This window comes from Pinus tabuliformis, chromosome J (assembly GCF_031772625.1).
Source record: "Pinus tabuliformis cultivar Carrire ecotype Pingquan chromosome J, CPIR1, whole genome shotgun sequence".
In the NCBI taxonomy this organism is placed as follows: Eukaryota; Viridiplantae; Streptophyta; class Pinopsida; order Pinales; family Pinaceae; genus Pinus; species Pinus tabuliformis.
In genome coordinates this window covers 2,087,549-2,111,359 of record NC_142295.1, presented here as the reverse complement: position 1 = coordinate 2,111,359, position 23,811 = coordinate 2,087,549, and positions in this window count along the sequence as shown.

Below are 23,811 nucleotides of genomic sequence, written 5' to 3'. Positions count from 1 at the left end.
TATGGCTTGGTGGAACATTTAATTTCCACAAGTAGTTGGTGGAATATTGAAAAAAATAAATGTTATCGTATTTCATGCACTATTAATTATGCATATTTACATGTGTTTATTGTTTTTTTTAACTTATTAAATATGTTGCAAATGTTTCTCATGTGTCTTAGCCATTATGCATTGGTTTGCAGTTTGATAGACTTGCATATTTGTATCGTATGCATGGCAGAATGATCATATAGCATTGTTATGTATATACCATTAACGAATAGTAAAAATTGTGTATGTAGTTGATGGATAGAGAACATATTTATGCAGTTAATGGGAAGTTAACGAACAATGATTTTTCACATACCATCAACAAGTGGTCCATTGATAATATATTTGTCTATACAGTCGATGGCATTCAACTACGTATACAGTTGGTGGATGGTCAAGTTGACTAAACAATGGATGTTTGGTCGATGGGAAACATATTCCAATGCACAATTGATAGGCCAATTATATTCATCAATTAAGGGGTCAGGATTGTTTCTTGGGCAAAATTAATGTCAAGAATAAAATAAGGAGGAAATTTTGGATATATGAATATAGAGAAGTTGGAAATAGTGTTTTCCAAAGTGCCGCATCCTCTCAACATTGGATAAAGGGTGTCAGGTATCTTACAAAGTGGTATTATAGTTTCAATTGCAACACCATGCCTGCATGGGGATTTAAGAGTCAAAACTCTCATAATTGTGGTTAATATGAAATATGAAATGATTTGAAGTTGGCCAAGTTTAAGAATGTCAGAGTTAACCATGGAAACTTTCAGGAAAAATATGATTATTAAATCAACTACTTAGTTTATTTGCACATTAAAATGGTCGATTTGACCAATGGTCCATTGATTCGACTTCCCAATCAAATCATCTTTATCATTGACTTGTATGTTCTATAGATCAAATTCAACCATACAGTTGATTGACTCGACTATATAATCAAATAACACATTTCATTGGTTGATTGCTTCAACTACTCAATTGAATGATTTGACTACCCAATCAAATAATCTTTATCATCGACTAACATAGTCTATCAATCGACTCAACAAAAAGGTCAACTAACATGACTACTTAGTTGGCTCATATATGCGTTCGACTAGGAAATTTCATTGGTCGATCTAATCCAACGTTTGACCAAGTCAATTTCTTAGTCAACCTGTCTTTACAGTCGACTGGCATATCATATTAGTTGAGTTGACCAATGGTCAACTAACATATGTCATTAGTTAATTCAACTCAACGGTCAACCCACTTCACCATTGGGTTGACTCATATTTCTAGTTGATGAACATATACATTTGTTAATCCTATCCAAGTGTTGAAAACAACAATTGTTTAATCAATGATTTGTTTGAAATGGATTTACATATTACATTGGTTGATTGGTTTGTTTAATTGATGATGTGTACCATATGACTAGTTGACTAAAACTCAACTATAGGTATAGATTTGGGTGAATTGGTTCAACAAAGAACATATATGAAGGTTTATAGGTTGGATTAATACATTAGATGCCACAACAAAAACCAACCAATGGTTTGGCTATGAATTTTCTTATAATTTCAAGTCCTTGACTTTTGGGGAATTTTGAAGCCCTAAACAATGTTTTTATATGTTGAAATCCAATGAGAATTGTGTACTAATCATACACATAGTTTTTTAAACTTAAATGAAATATCTCAAAATGAGCTTTCCAACAAGATACTACTAGTGTCAAATAGAGTTAATATGAGGAAAATACACTTGAAATAGTGAAAAGGAAAAATCAAGCACCAGTCTACTTCCAAGATGCATAACTATTTTCTTATAACCCAAATTGGGACAAAAACGTAAACTATAGAAATCTCATGGATCTGAATCATAGAATCCATCCATGAAATCAGAATTGGAATTTTTTCATCTTTATTATTATGGATTTAAATAGAAAATCCCTGGTAGAATTAGGGAAAAGTAAATAGATTGACAAAACTTCAAAAGACCATAACTATAAAACCAAAGATAAGATTTGGGAAAATGAATAGACAATGGAAATATAATAAAGTGTAGAATTTGATTCTTCACCTAGTATTTTGAATTGAGTAGTATGATTTATCTGGAAATCAAAAGAAGGAATCTGGTGGTCTATAGGGGTTGATAATGTGCATCGTGTTAAAAAATGCAACGTCTATTTAGATCTGATTTTTATTATTGTTTAACATAATTTTGGGTATGCACATTGTAGAGAAAAGGTACATGTATAATAGGAAGATCAGATTAGGATAGAGAAGAATCCAGAGGAAGACTAGGGACATGGTAGATGCTCAAGGATCTTATAGCCAAGAAGAGGAAGATGTCAAAGGAATTATTCTTAGCAATGTTGAGATAGACTCAAATGTTCATGGACAAAATAAAGAAAAGAACTAAGTATTGGTTGAGATAATGAGAAGTTTTAAAATGGAAGCACTTAACTACAAATTGGAAAATGAGAGATTGATCAGATCTCAAGAAGAGAAACATCTCATCAACACTCAGATTTTACAAAGTCTAAATCATTTGCATTAGAAAATAGACTAGAATTTTGAGTCCAAGCAAGTTTAAAAATACAAAGTATATAATAGAAGAGACAGTGCCAAATATTTGAACCAATATAGCATTGAAAATAGGCACTAGTGTTTCTCCCCAAGGAATTTAGTGAGAAGAACATTCACATCCTCAAACTTTGATAGTAACCAAAGCTAGTCACTAGCCAGAAATCAAATGAGAAAGTCCAAGAAAAATGATTTGTAGGGGGGTATTAGAAAAATCAAGCCTCCCACATTTAATGGATGCCATAAGAAGGGTTAGGAAGCAAAGATATAGTTATTTGGGATGAAAAAATATCTTCAATTACAAAAGTACTCATCTAATTTGGAGGCTAGGATAGTCATTTATCACTTGCAAGGGAAGGCATTCGTGTGGTGGGACCATCTCAAGAAATTCAAATAATTGGATGATAAGAAGATAACTTTGAAGAAATTCAAGAAGTATTTTCAAAACAGATATCTATCAAAACACTATTATGATAGAAAGATGCAGGAATTCTTTGAAATCAACCTTAGTAATATGAAAATGGAGGAATATGAGTTTTCGAAGTATGTCAACTTTATTATAGATGAGAAAGTCAAGATCCATAGTTTCTTGAGTCGTTTTACTCCATGCTTCAATTATAAAATCAATTTTGATGAGCCCAATACTCTAAACAAAGCAATAAGGAAAGCTAGATATCTCTATGAATAGAGAAAAAGTAAACCAAATTTTGAAAAGGCTTGGGATAAAAGGTAGAAGGAAAAAATGGTGAGAAGGAAGAAAGGGCACATGCATTCATTTTTCAGGCACAACTCTCAAATAAATCAACAAGGACAACCCACACCTAGTGAGCCAAAGAAGACAAACTCACTAGGAAAGAGGCCAATATATCCCTATTAGATGTTGGGGTTATGAGGGAGGCCACATGTTTAAGGATTTTCTAAACAAGGATGCCAAAATAAAATTTGCACATAATGCTAATGGATTTTATATAGAAGAGGACATGGGCAGGAGCATGCTCATAGTATATGTAGCCTTGGACAACAAGCACACATGTTGATCATCAAGCACACAAGATAGAATTTCAAAATCAAATTAAAAACCAACCCATAGAAATTTTAACTGATTTTGGAGCTAGCCATAGTTATATTAACCCAAAACTTATTGAAATATCTATTTTGAAGAAGACTAGGCATGGTGGGACTTGGCTATTTCATCTAGCTACATTAATGAAATAGCAAAATTGTGTCCAATAGACATGAATGGTGTAAGTACCGACTCATATTCGAATATCATTCCTTTGGCGTTATATGGTTGTCTCGTAGGTATGGATTGGTTGGAAAAGCATTATATTTTCCTAGAGAGCTATAACAAGGCATTTACTTGTCTTAATGAAGGAGGGAAATAAAGGAAATTATAGGGAATTTAAAGACCTATTTATGTTATCAACAATGAAAATGAAGAAATTTTCCAAAAGGGATGTTATATTTATGCAACCCATATGGAAGAGGAAGATAAGAATAAAGTACCTAGCCTTAAGGATTAGTCAGTGCTAAAATATTATGAGGGTGTTTTTGATGATATTTTGGGGTTCCCACACAAAAGGGATATTGAATTTCAATTTATTTGACGCATGGTGCTTCCCTAGTTTCCAAAATACCCTATAGGATTAGCACATAATAACTCAAAGAGTTACAAATTCAGCTTGAGGAGCTTCAAAATAATTGGTAAATACACCCAAGTGTATCACCTTACGGTATCCCAATGCTATTCGTTAAGAAAAAGAATGATCTTAATATTAATATTATCTTCATACAACTAAATAATATGAAAATAAAGAACAAGTATCATTACTAAGGACACTTGACTTGTTTGATCAATTGAGAGAGGTTAGGGATTCTCCAAAATTGATATGGGGTTTGGATATCATCAAGTCAAAATTAAAGAGGAGGAAATTAGCATGATAGTATTCAAAACCAAATATGGTCACTATGAGTTTGTTGTGGCACCCTTTGGTTTATCTAATGCACCAGTTTCCTTCATGTGCTTGGTGAATGATGTTTCAAAGACTTATTAGACAAATTTGTGATAGTATTTTTGGATGAAATCCTTGCATATTCAAAATTAGTGGAAGAACATACATATCATTTAAGGATGGTGTTATAGATACTGAGAGAGAATCAACTCTATTCTAAGATGATTTAAGTGTCCCTTCTACCAAAAGCAGGTTCATTATTTAGGGCATATCATCTTAGAAGAGGGAATAGTTGTGGACCCAGAGAGTGAGTGGCTAGAACCTAGAAAAGTGATAGAGATCAAATCCTTTATAGGACTAGCAAGTTACTACAAATATGTTCATTGATGGGTTCTCAAAGATAACCACCCCAATCACTTCTTTGCAAAATAAGGGTGTAAAATTTGAACGGACTTTGAAAAGTGAACAAGCCTTCCAACATTTGAAAATTATTTTGACAAATGCACTAATTGTAAAGATAGCTAACACAAAAGAAGAATTCATTGTGTTCATGCATGAATTCAAGGAAGAGCTTGGATGAATCCTCATACAAAATGGACATGTAATATGCTTTGATTCTAGAAAATTAAAAGAGCAAGAGCGAAACTATGCTACTCACGGTTTGGGTCAGTAGTTATAATTCATGCTCTTAAGATGTGGATACAGTATTTTATGGGTAAAAAAATTGAACTCATAATAAACAATAGTGGTTTGAAGCATTTATTTGTCCAACCAAATTTAAATTACAGGCAAATTAGGTGGCTAAAAATTTTAGCTAAATATGATTTTGAAATCAAACACATAAAAGGGAAGAATAACAAGTTAGTCGATGTACTCCATAGAAGAATTCATAAAATTAATGTTACAACCATTAGTGTATGCAAGTTTGATCTAGAAGCCATGATTTTAGAGGATGTAAACATAAATCAACATTATGTGAAAATTAAAAATAGCTTACAACAGAATAATTTTCATCCTAGGTACAAATACTATGAGTGGAGAAGGATGGTATTTAATGATATGCACAATGTACCCTATTCTAAACATCCAAGGTACCAAAAGACTATATCGGTATGACGTGAAAAGAAAAGTGGTTGATTATATAGCTAGGTGTTTAAACTGTTAAAAATCTAATGTTGAACAAAGACATCCAGTCATATTGTTATAGCCAATACCCATTCTTGATTAGAAGTGAAGCAACATGATTCTATCATGGTGATGGTGCATAGTCACTAAGGATGTTCATTTTATCCTAGTGAAGTCAACAAGCAAGGTATCCAAATTCCAGAAATATACAACAAAATTTCCATGATACATGGAAGGCCTAGGGTTTTTATTTCAGATAGGGATTCCAAGTTCACTTCCAACTTCTAGAAATGTTTTTCAAAGGATTTTGGATTACTTTAAACTTCAGGACAACATATCATCTAGAATTAGATAGAAATACTAAGAGGGACAATTAGGTGATTGAGAATATGATTAGGATGCACATGATGGACAAATCATTGAAGTTGGAAGAATATTTTCATTTAGTCAAGTTTGCATAAACAAATGGGTATTGGGCATCCTTAAGGATGGGTCCATTTGAGGCCTTGTATGGAATTCCACTAAACCTAAGAGTTGGGACAACACAACTAATAGGGCCACTATTGGGATAGAATTTCTCAAAGAAAGTGATGAGGTTCAAACAAAACTTAAGGGTTGCCAAGAATAGGTAGCAGAGATATGAAGAAGAAGGTAGGATAAATAGGGAATTTAGAGTGGGAGCCCATGTCTTCCTAAAAGTGAAGGCTATAAAGAGTTCACATAGATTGGAAAGTTGCTCAAAGCTATCAGCCATATGTTATGGGCCTTTTGAAATCGTGGAAAGGATTGGATCAATTATATATAGGCTTGCATTGTATACATATATGCATGTCCATAATGTGTTTCATGTATCATTATTTAAGAAATATGTATCAAATTCTTACCATTTAATCGATTGACATGTGATTCGGTGGAGCCAAGGGATGAATTTTAAGTACAACTAAAATGCACATTGGACTAGAAGGTCAAAGTGCTCAAAAATCGAATCATCGCATTGGTAAGGTGTAGTGGATGCATTTCAATCCTGAGGACACTACATGGGAGAATGTGAATGCTTAAGGGAGGATCACCCTCAACATTTTGAGAATTTTTTATTGTATATGTGTATTTGATGAATTAAGTGTAACACATCGCATTTATTAAAAATTAAAAAGTCTATATCCAAATAAAATTTAGCAAACGGAAGATAATAAATAAGAACCGGTTCATAATTTTCTTTACTAAGGTCTTGTTTTACTATTTTAGTCTCAACCCTTTAGATTACCTTAAGAAATGGAATGTTAAAGTTCCTCTTATTTTAAGGATTTCAAACCTCGTTTTTGAGGTCACCATCATCTTATGTTCTTCTTAAGATTTCCAATGATATAAATTTAATAAAATTCCAACCTATAGACACAAAGTTATGGTCCTTAAAATATTTCACTCCCTAAACCATGTCACAAGCATGCCATTGATGTTAAATACTAGGTAAATTAATTCCTTACTATTTCCTTTTGACAAAATAATTTAAATTGAATCCTTCGACTCATAGAGTAAAGAAAACTTGTTAGAAATTTAACTGGAAATAGAAAATCATTGGAATTTATAGGAAACCAATATCCAAATATACAAAAATATATTCCCTTCAAATATCATATTTTCATTAGAATTACTCCAAGCTTACAAGGGTTCCTATACTAGGAAAATATACCATTGAGAAAACAATAAAAAGTTATAGAAAAAATTGGTTTTTCTAGTGCACCATACAACTTGTACAACACTACCAAAACATTCTGTAAAAACCCTCCTACTGCTACTGAAATCCGTCTCAAAAATTTGTACAGTTGCCCTTCTCTTTTTTGGGTTTGTGGGCCTACTAAAGTTCCCTTTGCACATGTTGTGTACAACCCCTTCAATTTTTTAGCATTGGGTTAGTTTCCTTTTGCCACTGACATTATTTCCTCTTTTCTCCTTTGGACATGCACACTGAGTGAAAATCATTTATTACTTTCTCATTTGTCTTTTTATAACACTATTTGTGTATCACACTCTTTATGTATTTTCCTTTCAATTTGCCTTTCTTTCATAACATTGAGTTGATGACCAATTTTCCATAACCCTAATATCTCAATGATATTTATGGTTGAGATTAAATCCCAATTGATGGTGAATCTTACATATAAATCACTAATGTAAACACTTTACACTTTATTATATATTGATCAACTCATTATTAAAATACTATTCACTTTAATAATTAACTTTAATTAAAGCGAATTACAAAATAGAAAGGGTTTCTTTGAACAACTTCCACAGGTTTGACACAAGACCTATTCAAAAGTTCTTGTATGTTACAACAAACATCAACACTTACTCTTAGTGAGAAAGGAACTTCTTGCAAAGCCACATGGGACTACCTTTTCCTCCAGTCTTGGCACAATGTCCCACACATCATCATTGACCATGGCATTCCTCCAAACATGTTGGTTTGATGCTTCTTTAATGATGCTACTTATTAGTGCTATATAATTCAAAAATTTATTTGAAGCATTGCTTTCCCTAATTTTTCTCCTAGGACCCTCCACGCGCTCCTTAGCATATCTCAATGTCTGCATGAACCATTGAAGTCTCCTAATATAAGTAGAAGGAATTGATTGCTCCTCCTCATCTAAAGGTTAACTTCTTGAACTGGAAGTTGTTGATGTAGGCTCAGCCTTCAAAGCTCATTTATCCTCATCTTCTGTCACTATCAAGGTCTCATGTGACTTCCTGGATGCAAGGTCCTCCTTGAACTTCATGTCCTAGCTCACCATATTCCTCCGCCATGTTGGAATAGATATCTTGCAATCCTATGAAGTCTTGTTGTATCCCACAAACACACCCTTTATGTCGGAGGGCTCCATCTTGATCTTATTATGTTATGGTACATGTATATACACTAGACAAATAAATATACATAAGTGGTTCGCCTCTAGATTCAGACCAATGTATGCTTCCTTTAATGTCTTATTCTCCAAGATCTTGTGAGGAATCTTTCTCTAGATGTATTTTTTTATTGCATGCGTCTTCCCAAAGGAATATTGGAAAATATTAAACATGGATCATGATGATAGTAGCCCCTATAATTAATATGTTCTTTCTCTCCATAACCACATTCTATTTTGGTTTGTAAGATACTATCATGTCCCTATTAATTCCTACCTCCTTACAACAATCCATGAAGTCGTTAGAGGTATACTCACCCCCCTTCTCTTACCTTGGGACGTTGATCTTCTTCCCTGTTTGGTTATACACAAAAGTCTTGAGCTCCTAAAACCAACCGAATACCTCATCCTTGGTCTTCATGAAGTAGATCCATGTCTTCCTATAAAAGTCATCAATAAAAGACACATAATACATGCCTCAATGTATTGATGATATTGACGTCAACCCACATACATCTGAATGAATCATATCTAAAATCTCCTAGGATTTAAACTCACTGCTTGGAAAAGAAACCTTAGCATTCCTTCCAAGCACACACCCTTTACACACCTCCCTATTGTTCAATACTAAAATCTAGAAAATCAGGGGAAATCTATCTTAGAATCGACAACACCTTATAATGTAGGCACCTCGTCCTCTTATGCCACAACTCGCACAGGTTGTCACTACTATGAAGCAAGGCTCAAACATGATCACCTCGTAACTTGTAAAAATTACCCTTCCTAACCCAAAAACCGAAGTTGTGTTAGATCCATCCAGTCTAATAAGTGCTTTCCCTTTCTAGAACTCCATGGAAAAACCCTTAGATTCCATGACCAAGACTAAAAGTAGGTTCTTCTTGAGCCTTGGAATATAAAACACATGCTTCACTTCCAAAAAGCTACCTTACTCGATCCAAAACGAAATTGTCACAACTCCTTTTACTACATACTTGGCATCATTACAAAGCTCCACATGTACTTATGAATCTTGCCCCATCAGATTGGTAAACAATTTTCATGTTGATGTCCCACTAATCATGTATCATGCACTCTATAGTGGAAAGGAAATAAATAGTGAGAATATTTCTCAAATTTCATAGTGAACTTGCTCATCTGAGTTTCCATTGAGATTTATACCCCTTACTACTACAACTTATATATTCCCTTCTTCCTATCTAGACATAATGATGCAAAGTGACCATGCTTGTGATATATAAAACACTTGATTTTACTCAAGTATTTCTTCTTCCATGGCTATAATATTGAATCCTCATTCTTTCCTTTATTATAATACTTTCTTGTCTGACTAACAAGGGTCAGGGTCTCGTCACCTTCCTTCCCACTAGATTTAGACTCCTCCCAAGTCTCTTCTTGGACATAATTGTCCCAAAGACTCTCAAAATTGGGAAGGTTCTTCCATGCATAAATACCCTTGACAAATGGATCTGAAGATTTTGAGAATCCATTCAATGTCATATTTATTGATTCTGCATCGGTCACGTTCTCCGTATCTATTGCAAGTTGATCATGGATCTAAGTGATCTTCATGAGGTAATTAATAACTAAGTCTAATCCAAACATTCATATAGATCTAAGTTTATTCTTTAATATCATCTTCATTTTTATGTTCTTACTCTTATAGATACAACAATGTAAACTTTGAAACAGGAACTGATACTGTTATCTGTTTCGTAGAGATAGCAAAAAAGTGACCTGATTTTGAAAAGGGGTGATGCAGAACACACATGTTTTTTTAGAGCATAGTTTTTGGCACTTTAATTTTTTTATGTACATTGCATTTTAGAATGGTAGTGATTTTCATGCTGATTCTAAAAAGTGGTAATTATGCATCAGAGCCTTTTTTCAAAAGACCTATTTTTTGGCTTTAAATTTTCTAATGTATGAAATGTAAATAATTATTTTGTAAATTTAATAATTTTTGAAGTGGTCATTTTCTTCTTATTTCCTTGTTTTTATTTTAATTTTAATTTTTTTGTAGTGAGGTTTTTATTGTTTTGCATTTTTAAATTAGAAGGTTGATATTTTGAATTTTCGATATTCTACATATTTATACATCCTTAATTAATTTTTCAATCCACATGAAATAATTGTTTCTAAAAAACATATTTTTTAACAATGGACATAAAAATAATCATTTTTAACATAAATATAACTAAAAAACTACACATTTTGATAATTTTTTGCTAGAATTGAAATGTCAAAATCACAATTTTTATACAAAAATTTTGACTAAAAATGGTTAAATAATAGTTTTTTTTATGAATTTCATGTCAAAAAAATAATAATAATCACTTTTTTTTTTTTAAATAATGATTAACTTAAAAATTAATGCGAAAAACACATATTACAAATATTGAACGCATAACAGTATCAGTTCCCGTAATCGGCATCGAATAAATACTGTCTGACTACCCATGGGGGTGGATATCCGATTCTCGGAATCGGATAACCACCGCCCGGCCACTCCCACGGGCAATTGAGCGGTGGCCATCTGATTCTAAGAAACAGATAGCCACCGCCCGACCACCCCCACGGGTGGCTTGGTGGTCGCTATCTGATTCCGAGAATCGAATAGCCACCGCCCAGCCACCTATGGGGGTGGTCAGGCGGTGGGATAGCCAGAATCAGATAGCCACCGCCCGGCCACCCCCATGGGCGGTTGGGCGATGGCTATCTGATTCTCGGAATCAGATAGCCACCCCCATGGGCAACCGAGCGATGGCTATTCGATTTCAAGAATTGAATAGCCACCCCCACGGGCATCCAGGCGATGGCTATTCGATTCCAAGAATCGGATAGCCACCCCCACGGGCAGTCGAACGATGGCTATTTGATTCTGAGAATCGGATAACCACCCCCACCGGCGGTCAAGCGGTGGCTATCCGATTCTTGAAATCGGATAACCACTCCCTGACCACCCTAAAGATGGATATCCGATTCTCAGAATCGAATAGCCACTGCTTGGCCGCCCCCACGGGCGGCCGAGCGGTGGCTATCTGATTCTGAGAATCGGATAAACACCACCCAGCTACCCCCACAGGCGGCTAAGTGGTGGTTATCCAATTCCGAGAATCGGATGGGCGGCCAAGCGGTGGCTATCCGTTTCTGAGAATCAAATAACCACCACCAGGCCAACCCCACAGGCGGTTGAGTGGTGGCTATCTGGTGGCTATCTGATTCCGAGAATCGGATAGCCACCGCCCAACCGCCCATGGGGATAGCTGGAAAGTGGCTATTTGATTCTCGGAATCGAATAGCCACCGCCCGGCCGCCCGTGGGAGCGGTGGCTCATAAAATTGTTTTTTTTAAATAATTTTTTTTTTTTGTTAAATATGCTTATTGTATATATATATATATATATTTGTAAAATATATATATTTTAAATGTTATTTTAAAAAATATCAAAAATATATTTAACTTTTTTAATTTTAATGTTTTTTAAAATGATGTTTAATTTGAAAATATGTATTTTTTTTTAAATTTTAATTGTTTTTCGGGTTTTTATTTTATTTTTAATTTCAACATATTTTTGTTTTTTAGGGTTTTTTTAAAATGTTTTTAATCTTAATTTTTATAGTTTTTTATTTTTATTTTTTTTTTTGTTATTTTTCCATTTTTTTTAATTTAGTTTGTTTTTAATTTTATTTTATTTTTTTAGTTTTTCTTAATGCTTTTTTGTAAATTTCCTATTTTTACTTAATTTTATAGTTTTTTTTTTTTTTTTAAATTCCAAATTTTTTTATGGTTTATCACATTAAAAAAAAATGTTATTTTTTTTTTTTATTATGTTTTTCTTATTATTTATTTCTTTAAATTTTTTTAATTTTTTAATTCTTATATTTTATAGGTTAATTTTGTTTTTTTTTTTTTTTACATTTTTATGATTGATTTTTTTGTTTTGTTTTGTTTTGTTTTGTTTTTAATATATATTTTTATTTACGTTTTGTTTTTTTTTTTTTTTTTTCAACTTGTCCTGACGATGAACCACACTAGTTGGTTCGAAACGCGTCGACAAATGTTTTATCTTGCGATTTACGCCGAAGAATTTCTCTTAAAATTTTTTTGTGTTTTTTTCATTGTTTTTATTTTTAATTTTATGTTTTCATTATTTTTTTGAAATTTTAATGTTTTTCGGAGTCATAACAAAATCTTTTACACCATTATTTCAAAATGTTGAAAATTTACCAAAAAAAAAAAGTGTTATTCGAGCATCAACACTTTTCGTTTTGAGGGTGTTTTTTGCACATAAAAATTCGGTTTTACTGGCATTTTTTTAAAATGTTGAAAATTAACCCTAAAAAAAAATCTATCGTTCCATTATTAGCACTTTTCATTTTCAGGCTGACTTTTGCACAATTTTTGCACAAAAAATTCATTCTCACTGTCATTTTTAAAACATGTTCAAAATTATCGTTCTAGTATACACATTTTTCGTTTTTAGCACTGTTTTCCATGTTTTTTAAGAGTTTTTTGGGTAGAGTTCTCGTTTTGAGTTTATAGTTCCCATTTCAAAGTTTACATTGTTATACTTACAAGGGAATCAAACATCTCCTTGGTCATATTCTTCTCAGACAAGTAAGGAATCAAGTGATTATTCATTGCATCCAAGATTAGCATCATGGATCTAATCTTCTTCTCATGAGGTGTTAATTTCTCTGGATATGTCAGTGAAGAAACTACTTTGTCAACAATATCCCAAAGATCATTTCCTTAAAAAGAAAATTAACTCTTTCTTTATAAGGAAATAAGTTTGAAGTTATATTTAATATGTCTTCAAACATGAGACTATTCGTTGTCATCTTTCATATCTAAACCAGTTGCTAAATTAATGTGCGTAGTACTTCAAGCACAATAAATTGAAGAAATGTGCTTGGTCCTTCAAGAACCTGGGAAAAATAATAATTGATGGTCCCCATATCTACTAGATCTACCTATTGTAAACTTAAATATGTACTAGATCTATTTTCTAGTCACTTGGATTTACAAGATCTTTATACCCACATTTGCATTAGATCTATCTGATGGTCACTCATATCTACAAGATCTACTTGCTATATACCTAGATCAGCACTAGATTTGTCTGCTAGAAACTCAAATATGCAATTGTATCATTTAGATCTATTGTAGTAACATTTAGATTTGTTGTAGCAACCTTCAAATCAAATGTTGTAGCCTTAAAATCCATTGTTGCAACTTCTTGGAAATCAACTTCTCTCAAAGATCAAACTTTGATACAATTCTAAAATATCTCTTCCAAAAACCTAAGTAAAGTAATTCCTTATAATTTCCTTACTGAAAAATTAATTTATATTTCTTTAGCTCATATAAAAAAATACACTTCCTGGAAATTTAATTGGAAATAAAAAACCAGTGGAAGATATAAGAAACCAATCTCCAAAATACATAGAAATTCCTACCCTTCAAATATTAGTTTTTGTAATGTCCCCAGTTTTTGGATTGCCTTGTGATGTGGTTAAAGGGGATTCCCACAACTTGTGTTAGCTAGGTTGTAGGAACAAAATCGCACCATTGGTGGACCCGAAGGGTTTTGGAGGATTTTGATGGGTTTGACTGGGTTGCTTGCCATATTTCATCATCAGGATTAGTTCCGCACAGTTTGATCTTGGTTCTATTTCATTCTGATGATTTCCATAAAACAAAGTTATTATAAAGCATATTTAAATTATTTACACTTAAGGTGTGATTTTGGGTTGATTCTATGGTAATAGCTCATTGTAAATGAAATGAAAAGATATATGCCACGGGTTGATAAAAAGGGGTTTTTGGTGGCCAGTGTGATCATGGTGGCGAATTAAGCATTTTTGGAAGTTAAACGTGACCTTAATTAGTTAATAAAAAATTGCTTTATTAAATAAAAGAGGTGAAAAGTGATTTTCATTATTTAATTGGAGAAAAAAGGTAAAAATGTGGCAAAAGGGTCAAGTGAGTTATAAAAAAAGAGAAATAAGGAGTCTCTCCTCCTTGCATTTGCTCACTTAAAAAATAGAATTTTGAAGAGCTCTTGAGAAAGAGTCTAGGGTTTTGGGAAACTCTAGGACTCCAACAATTTATCCTCTCAGGGGTTAATCCCCCTTCTAGCACAATCTCTCGTCCATAGCCCCATATCATCCATGCGACTAGAGGTTGAGGACAAGGTCTCCAAACCCTAAAATCATAACTTCTTTTATACAACCTCAACCTTCAAACAAATGATACTCGAATTTATAAGGGTCAATCCCCAAATTTTTGAAATTTCTAATAGATATTCCAAGCATGTTCTAAAGGTATGAGATCAACTCTAACAACGCTATAAAATTGCACAAAAATCCTTTGAAGGCTCAAAAGTATGCAATAGCCTTTGAGGGCATCCAAAACATTGCCATCAATTAGGAAACATCACTAAGAAGGCTAAATATGGACAAAGTCTAGTCCCATAATTTCTCCATGTTGAAAATCTTCTTCCGTCTTCTTTATGACTACCACTATTCCATATTGCCAAGTCTAACGCTTGCACATGGAGAAGCCATTATCTTGACTTATCTCCAAAAGAAACAAGGTTCCATAAACAAAAAGGAACATTCATGAATTATTACCATGCAATAGTTTAAGACTACTATAGGGGATAACATTAAAATAATATCAATGTATACATAATTTACCCTTATAAGAAACATTGACTAATGACTATGCATAATTACACCTTGATTCAGCTCATCGTCCCATCTTATTCAGTGATTTGCATACAATGTTCAACCTATTATCTAAACTTATTTAGGGAACCATCATAATCAATTTCCATCTATATCCTTACAAATATACACAATAATCTAGTCATGACACTTTCAGGAAACTATATATAGTCACTATAGCCAAGTACACCATTTCATTTGCATGAATAGGAAACATTTGTTTATCACATGTAACATATGTATAAGGTTACATCTGCATACAACACTTTTTTTATGAAAGAAGCATTAGTTAACATTTAGGAAATTGTACCATACACGCTCATTAGTCATGCATATTCAATAAAACATCACAACATCATTCAACTTATCACTACCACATTCACAATAGCCTAGCATCACATTGATGATAAAGTTCTGAACAATAATTCATTCCATTAATAGGGAATCAAGCATACTTATCTGAATCACTTAAATTGGTTTGAAATTAAAGAAGGGAGAGCCACTCTCGACCCAACCATAGGGACATCATATTGAAAGTTTCTTATAGTTGGCCACCCCCAAGTTAGATTCAATGTCTTAAGGGAAACTCCACTTCCTTCATAATTTTCTACTTTGTCCATAAGCATGTTGCCCACCCTTAGAAATTTGGGTCCCTTCCTTGGGTTACATGGGCACTATAAGTCTCTATAAAGAGGGGTAGGTATCCCATAACTCAAGGCACTTTGGTACCATTTTCCCAAACCTTCATAACTCTTGACACTTTGGGTAGTTCAACTGCCACATGAGGGGTTTGGTTAATTAATTCAATTATATAGGAAGCTTCCCAATCCCCTTCACAACTTTCTCCTCATTCAAGCTTTCCTCATAGGCATCGAGATTTGGGTTGGCTGCTTTCTTCTTTAACTTTAATATATTAAATAAGGATGAATATTACATCAATTAAAAATCTAGCAAAGTATCCAAGCGAGTCTATTACAAAAATGTGGGGGGTTAAAAAGGGATGTTATAGGTATACATAGTATAAAGTTAAAATGTCAAAATTACTCATAATATTTGAATATATATATATATATATATATATATATATATATATATAATCACAAACTTGCATATTGAAAATGATAGTCTAGTTATGGGGCTATGGAGGCAAGTCATCACTACTACATGGACCTTCTCAAATCAATTTAATTATGTGTGATCAATTTTTTTTTACTTGTGGATATAAGTGGAAGTGGGTGACATCTTTTTTATTTTTTTATTTTTATTTATAACAATGATGAATCACTAACCCACTGGATTAATTTGGGCAAGGCCCATGATTAAATCTAGTGACTGCCACTATAACACCAAGAATGTCATTTTTAGACTCCACAAAGGTAATCATTGTAGAGATTGCGAAGTTCATAAAGTTATAGAGTTCAGGCTTCTGTGATCCATATCCAGTTTGTGAGAGATTTTTCGGCGTAAATCACATGAAAAACCATTTGTCGACGCGTTTCGAACCAACTAGTGTGGTTCATCGTCAGGGACAAGTTAATTAGAACTCGAAATTTTTGAAAGTTTAAGTTGATGTGATAATATTTATTTTTATTTTTATATTAAATTTTTTAATAATAATGTTGATTGAGTTGTCGTTTAGTAATCAATATTGAAGTTTATTATTGTTGGTTTAGATTTAATTTTAATTATAAATAGAGAATTCTTGAAGCAATATGCTCATAGGCATAATTTTATAGTTTTAACCTAATTTGAGTAAATACATATAGATTCTAGTCGTCAGTTGAAGAAAATAAGTCCTTAAATTAAAAAAGAAGGGATGTTACCATTTCAATTTTTAATTAATGGTATTAATGATCCAGGTGGACATTAGTGGCCACCCTCCTATACCACTTGGACCCCTGCCATTGTTTCTTTCAATTTCCTTAATTGTAGCATAATTTACTATTTTTGATAGTTTTTCGGTACGTTGCGCCAAGAAAGGAGATATCTAGGAACTCCATTTTTTCTTGAATGTATTTGTGCATATAGCCACGGTACTTGAGCACTATATGTCGCTCAGAGTCTTTGATACCCAACTTTGTGCGTAGAGTGTGAAAAACATTTGTGAGCTCATGCACATCTTAGTCCCTTTGTTGTCATAGTGTGGTCCATTGTATGTACTTGTCCTCATAGCTCCCCCCAGAGTAATAATGTTCCTTGACAACATATCGAAAAGAGTTCCAATAGGGGGTGACTTTAAACAGAGAGGGTTCTTTGCCTATTTTTTAACAATAAGTTTCCCACTAGTCCTTGACATGGGGGGCTGCCTTGAGCAGTGCAAAAGTAATCTTCTCCCTATTGGAGAAACTATGGACTGAAAAACAACCTTCTAGAATATTACACCATTTATCTATAATCGATGCATCTATTTGACCTTCGAATATAGGGATATCGAAGTTCAAATGTATCTTGAAGGGGATGGCGCCTCCAAAGTGACCGTTGGATGAAGATGTGTCATCGATGGGCATACGCCGAAGGATCTGGGAAAGGTTGTCCATCATCATGTTCCTTTGTTTCTCGAGGGCTTCCTCAAGCAATATTTTGAAAGGATCTCTTGTTCCCTCGTCTTTATTTTCTTCCTCCATGGGAGGTCGGTGGTGTAGGCAAGGTCGGTCTTGCAAGGGTTCAATTAATTTGAGCCCTAACTCCTTATACCTCGACCCCGTTGGGGACATGCACAGAAAAATAGAGAAAGAGCATACTGCTATGGTACCATTGATCCATATTTATGAAGGAACAAAATGAAATGTAGATATAATAGAAACACAGAGATACAATGAAAACAGAACTTCAATTCATTAATAACAACTTATTGAAAATTGTTTTCATGTAGAATAGAAATAAACTAGCTCATCTCTGAGAAGAGATGTGGCGGCTACATGCCTTTTGAACTGTGTTACAATGAGGCTTGAAGGCCTATTTATTATTGAGAAACAATGGAAAACTCTAAACATCCAAAAATCTAACCTTAGGAGATGAAGCGTCAAAAGTTTGTGGGCCCCGTTGGGGTAAATTGGTACATCAACTTCCTGAGTTTGTATCTTTGGCATATGATCTACATTTGATATGTGCAATACCTCATTAGAAATATATATATATGAGGAATACACAACTGTAAACCATTGTTACAAGATATTGGTTTTCCCATTTTCAAAAAAAACATTGTTTAGGACCTCAAAACAGCTCTAGAAGTTCACGACCCGAAACACTGCCAAAAATAATAAATTGTGCTACAATTAAGGAAAGTGAAAGAAACAATTGTGAGGGTCTAAGTGGAATAGGAAGGTTTCCACCAATATCCACCTGGATCAAATCCATCTCCATGGACTATTTGTCGGGCCTCCCTTCTACCAAGCATGGTAATGACTGTGTATTTGTGGTCATGGACAATTTTTCTAATATTGTCATATTGTCAACTTGCAAGAAGAGCATCACATGAGAGGACACTACCAAACTCTTCTTTGAATGAGTATGGGTCCATTTTGGAATCCCACAAACCATTATATCATATCGGGATAGTAGGTTCCTAAGCACATTCTGGTCGATCCTCTGGGCATTATTGGATACTAATCTCACCAAGTTGACTGCATTCCATCCCCAGACTGACGGCCAAATAGAGGTCGTCAACAAGATGATAATGCACAAACTACGCATGTACAACTCCAAGTATCCACGAACTTGGGGTGAAAACCTTACTTATGTGTAACACAGTTATAAAAGATCTCTCCATAGCTCAATTCGTCGCAATCCTTTTCAATTGGGTCTGGGTTTTCAACCACTGTGTCGGATTGATGTCACCATGCCTCATGTGACTACACAGAAAAATCCACACATGTATAGTCAGAGGCTGATAAATCCACCAGGTTTATTGAACACATCCAACACATCTGCCAGCAAGTGCACAACATCTTAGATAAGTCCAATTCTAAGTAAAAGCAGTGACATGATCAACATCAGGTGCCACACAAATTTCAAGTGGGCAACAAAGTTTGGTTATATTTGTATAAATAACGCGTTACTGGATCCCATCAGAAGCTCAAACAACTCTGATATGGGCCTTACACCATCACCAAGGCTATGGGAGACAATTCTCTTGAGCTTAGCATTCCCCCATTCCTTGGCCTACACCTAATGTTCAATGTGGACCACCTTTGACCATACTTTCCACAATTACTAGACACATTAGACATTGCATAACAACTCACATCAACATAGCTAAACCCAGACTAGATGGAACATGCCACAATTGATCGGATCATGGACACACAAATCAAGAACACTCGCCAGCAGAAGATCCAATTGTATCGGGTTATCAAAATTGGCCAACTCCTGCACCAGGGCAAGTGGCTCACCAAGTACCAAGTTCAGCAGAAGTTTCCCCATCTCATGGAGGCACTCAACTCAATGGGGACCATTACTTCCTAAGGGGGAGGACTGATCTAGGTGGATATTAGTGGCCACCCACCTATTCCACTTGGACTCCCACCATTATTTTTTTCAATTTCCTTAATTATAGCACAATTTACTATTTTTTCATTTTTTCGATTCCTGAACTTCTGGAGCCGTTTTGAGGCCCTAAACAACATTTTTTTGGAAAATGAGCAAACCTAATGCTTGTAGCAAGGGTTTGCAGTCGAAAGTTGTATTCCTTATATAGATATTTCTAACGAGGTATTGTACACATCAAATGGAGATCATATGCCAATTTTACAACCCTAGGAAGTTGATGTACCAATTTACCACGACGGGGCCCGCAAACTTTTGTCGCTTCATCTCCCATGGTTAGGTTTTTGGATGTTTATAGTTTTCTATTGTTTCTCAATAATAAATAGGTCTTCGAGCCTTATTGTAACACAATTTAAAAGGCATGTACATGTCACATCTCTTCTCAGAGATAAGCTACCACCATCTAAGCTAGTTTATTTCCATTCTACATGTAAATAGTTTTCAGTAATTTGTTATTAATGAATTGAAGTTATGTTTTCATTGTATCTATGTGTTTCTATTATATTTGTATTTCATTTCATGCATTCATAAATCTGGATCAATTAATGTCATACTTTATAGAGCTTCTCTATATAAAGTATATATGTGTGTATATATATATATATATATATATATATATATATATATATATATATATGATACATTAAAATTTATTATTATATAATACATATCCTGTTAAGTAAATTTGGTTCCAAGTTGATAATTACTCTATTATAATTTTATGTTTGTTAATTATATTTTAATTATATTGTGTTCGTATGCATAAATAGTTTGTGTTGATTAAGCTATGTTCGCAACCTTTAAAATTTGTTAATATTTCCTTTATCACACTACATTGAAAGTTCCCTTTATTGTAATATATCACATTAAAGTTCATTTTTTGTATGATACATCGCATTGCATGGAAACTTGTTTTCTCCATGACACAACAAGACTTAGAATTTTCTTTTTGGAAATCATCGCATATTGCACCTCTAGAATTTGTTTTCCTTGCAATGTATTGCACTAAAATCTCTTTTGGTTGTAATACATTCTGATGTTTGAAAACTTTCAAGATTGCAGCACATCACATGGAAAATGACTTTCACCACAACATATTACACCTCTTGGACTTTTCAACCTTTATGATGCACCACATTATAAAATACCTACCTCATGACACGTTGCAACTTGCAAAATTTTGAAACTTTGTATCAAGTTTCCTTTGTTGCATATCGAAAATCTTTCCAAAGATGTGATATATCACAAGCTTGAAAACTTTCCCCAAGTTAGGACACTAAACATTTGTCACACTTAACTAAAATTTTCACATGCTTAACATTTTCATTTTCATTTGATGTGACATGTTAAAAAAGTTTTTAAATGAGTCAAAAGGGCCATTTTAGTTATAAAAAAAGGTTGTATCTCATCATTTTATCAATTTATTTATTTACCACATTGATATCGTAAGACTTAAGAAGCACAAAAAAATTCACAGTCTCAAAGAAAGATGTATGGGTCCTCACCAAATCTAGCAATCATCCTTTTCTAGGTGCTCACTTCAAACAATACAAGGAGATTCATTTTCACTTTAAAACTTCCATTGGTGTAAATAAAAGAGAATCTACTCTAACCAATACCTCACTACCACTTGACCATAGATTTCACTAAATGACCAAACCAAGAGACAATGTCGGAATTTCCCTTCCTCCCACTAGACCAAATGTTCTACATGATTGTTGAATGTTGTTTAATCCCATAACCAAATTAAATGTTAGTGACGACCCCCTTGCCACCCCCACTTTTTTAATTGGGAAACCAAACCCCAATTTTATAGTTGCCAAGGGTTAGTAGGTAATTCCCCTTCCCTGGGAGGTTTTGTTCTACTTTTTTCCTCTCACACTATTACTTGTCTAAGTTTTAAATTAATCTTCGAACCCTCAACTAGGGCTTGAATCCCCTCACCTTCTTCCCCGTGGAAATGGAAATTTTAAAAGAATGCAACACGATCATTTCAATCATCCACAAACCCTATTATTAGACATTTATCATATAAAATTAAATCTTGATACATCCAAACACACACAAGACATACACAACCTTGTAGTCTCAAGTTCGGTCTTGGGAAGGTGATCTCTTCATATGATTAGAGTACAAGAGTCAATATTTATTTCCGCAACCAAAATCCATGAAGAGAATTTTCCTTTTTTCCTTCTCTAACTAGAAACCGAGTAGAAAGAAATTATCCCTTGGCACAATCTACAAAGGATGCAAGTTTTTTAAGGGATATACTAAAATAATATTCTCGAGAAAAAATATTCCCCCCTAAAAACAACCAACACCAATAGATTATAACCATTTAAACCACTACCTATTGTTTCAGCATAGGAAGTTTATTTCTTTTTTAATTAACGATATTAATATTTGTTGTTTTTATATGGATGAGCTCTTCTAAGAAAGTTGTATGGTGAAGAGAATGTTATAGAGTTCATGGAGACATGGGTACCTTTAATCTACAAAGTCACCAAAATAGGAACAATTTTAAATTGGGTAGCAATCCTCTCTACTACCTTTGTTTAGGCCATCTTTGTAGCCAAACAAACAACTCCTAGAACAAATCTCACCTTCTACATGGCCTCATATCTATTGGACACAATCCACTGATACACATTTATTTCCAAAAATTTTGGGAATGCAAGCATTAGATTCAATATACCAGAATATGTGAGTGGTGTTAGCTCCACTATATTAATTATTGTTCTATGCATTAGCCATTTGCATGTGGAATATAGAAATGCGGATTGTTGGAGGGGGGGCAGGGGGGTGACTATTATGTCACCGAGAAGGGAACATATATTGTAGTTTCTGGAGCTACAAAAACACCTTAATTGATTCCTATATTTATACATAACATATTATCCCTCTAGGAAATTGCATATCAAACACTTGTCCATGGAGTTGGAGTAAATTTGGCACAAGAGAAAAAATCCACTTAATCTTCACTATGCTTCTATGTGGGGTCCTATAGTTTCAAAGGCATCAAGGAGGTAGTGGTATAAGCAAGGACCTTAGAGACCTTTCATTTTAGGGAGGTAAGATTCTGACGACATGGTCTTGCAGATGTTGTCCATCAACCCTACATATACTGCAATTATAGGTGGCAATACTAAAATGAGGTGTGGTAGGATGTTGGCAGATTGGGTGTTGGGTGTTGGACACACGTGCGATCATGTAAACCAATACATGTACACCATCGAATTATACTGGCATTTGAAATTTCTCCTCAACAGAATCCTGATGGACTGGTTTGAGCATCAAGCAAACATTCTACACTCTGGAGAATTTGCATCATCATATGAGGGGCTTGAACCAGCGCCTCGATTGCATAGAGTAGCACCTTACTATTCCTCCCCCGACAGGCAGTACTCCTAACAACAATGAGGACCCCATTGAGGTTGCAACCACAAATTCTAATCCTTCAACTTAGTCTTATGCTATGCTCCATCTTGTTTTGTTTCTAATAACACAATCTATACTAATGGCCAATCTAGTCTGCTTTTCAGTATATGTATATATATTTTTTTTTAATGAACACTATGCTATTCTATGTCTCTCTATAAAAAAATCAACTTTTAACTATGATCTAGTCGTCCCAATAAAAAACTAACCTAAAACATCTAACATATCTCTAAACACTTATATTTCAAGGATATATATATATATATATATATATATAATATAAAATAAAAAAAATAAAATATTACATTTTTCAAAAGTAGAATATTAAGTTATTATTGTATTGTTATCATCTTCCACGTTTACACTAATACATCCCGATCGATGCATCCCTATCCATGTTTAATATATATTTAATCGATCCATGTTTGCACTAATAACTTTAACTTCTCATTTTATTTTGACCATTTTGATGCTTGTTTTTATCAATTTCCATA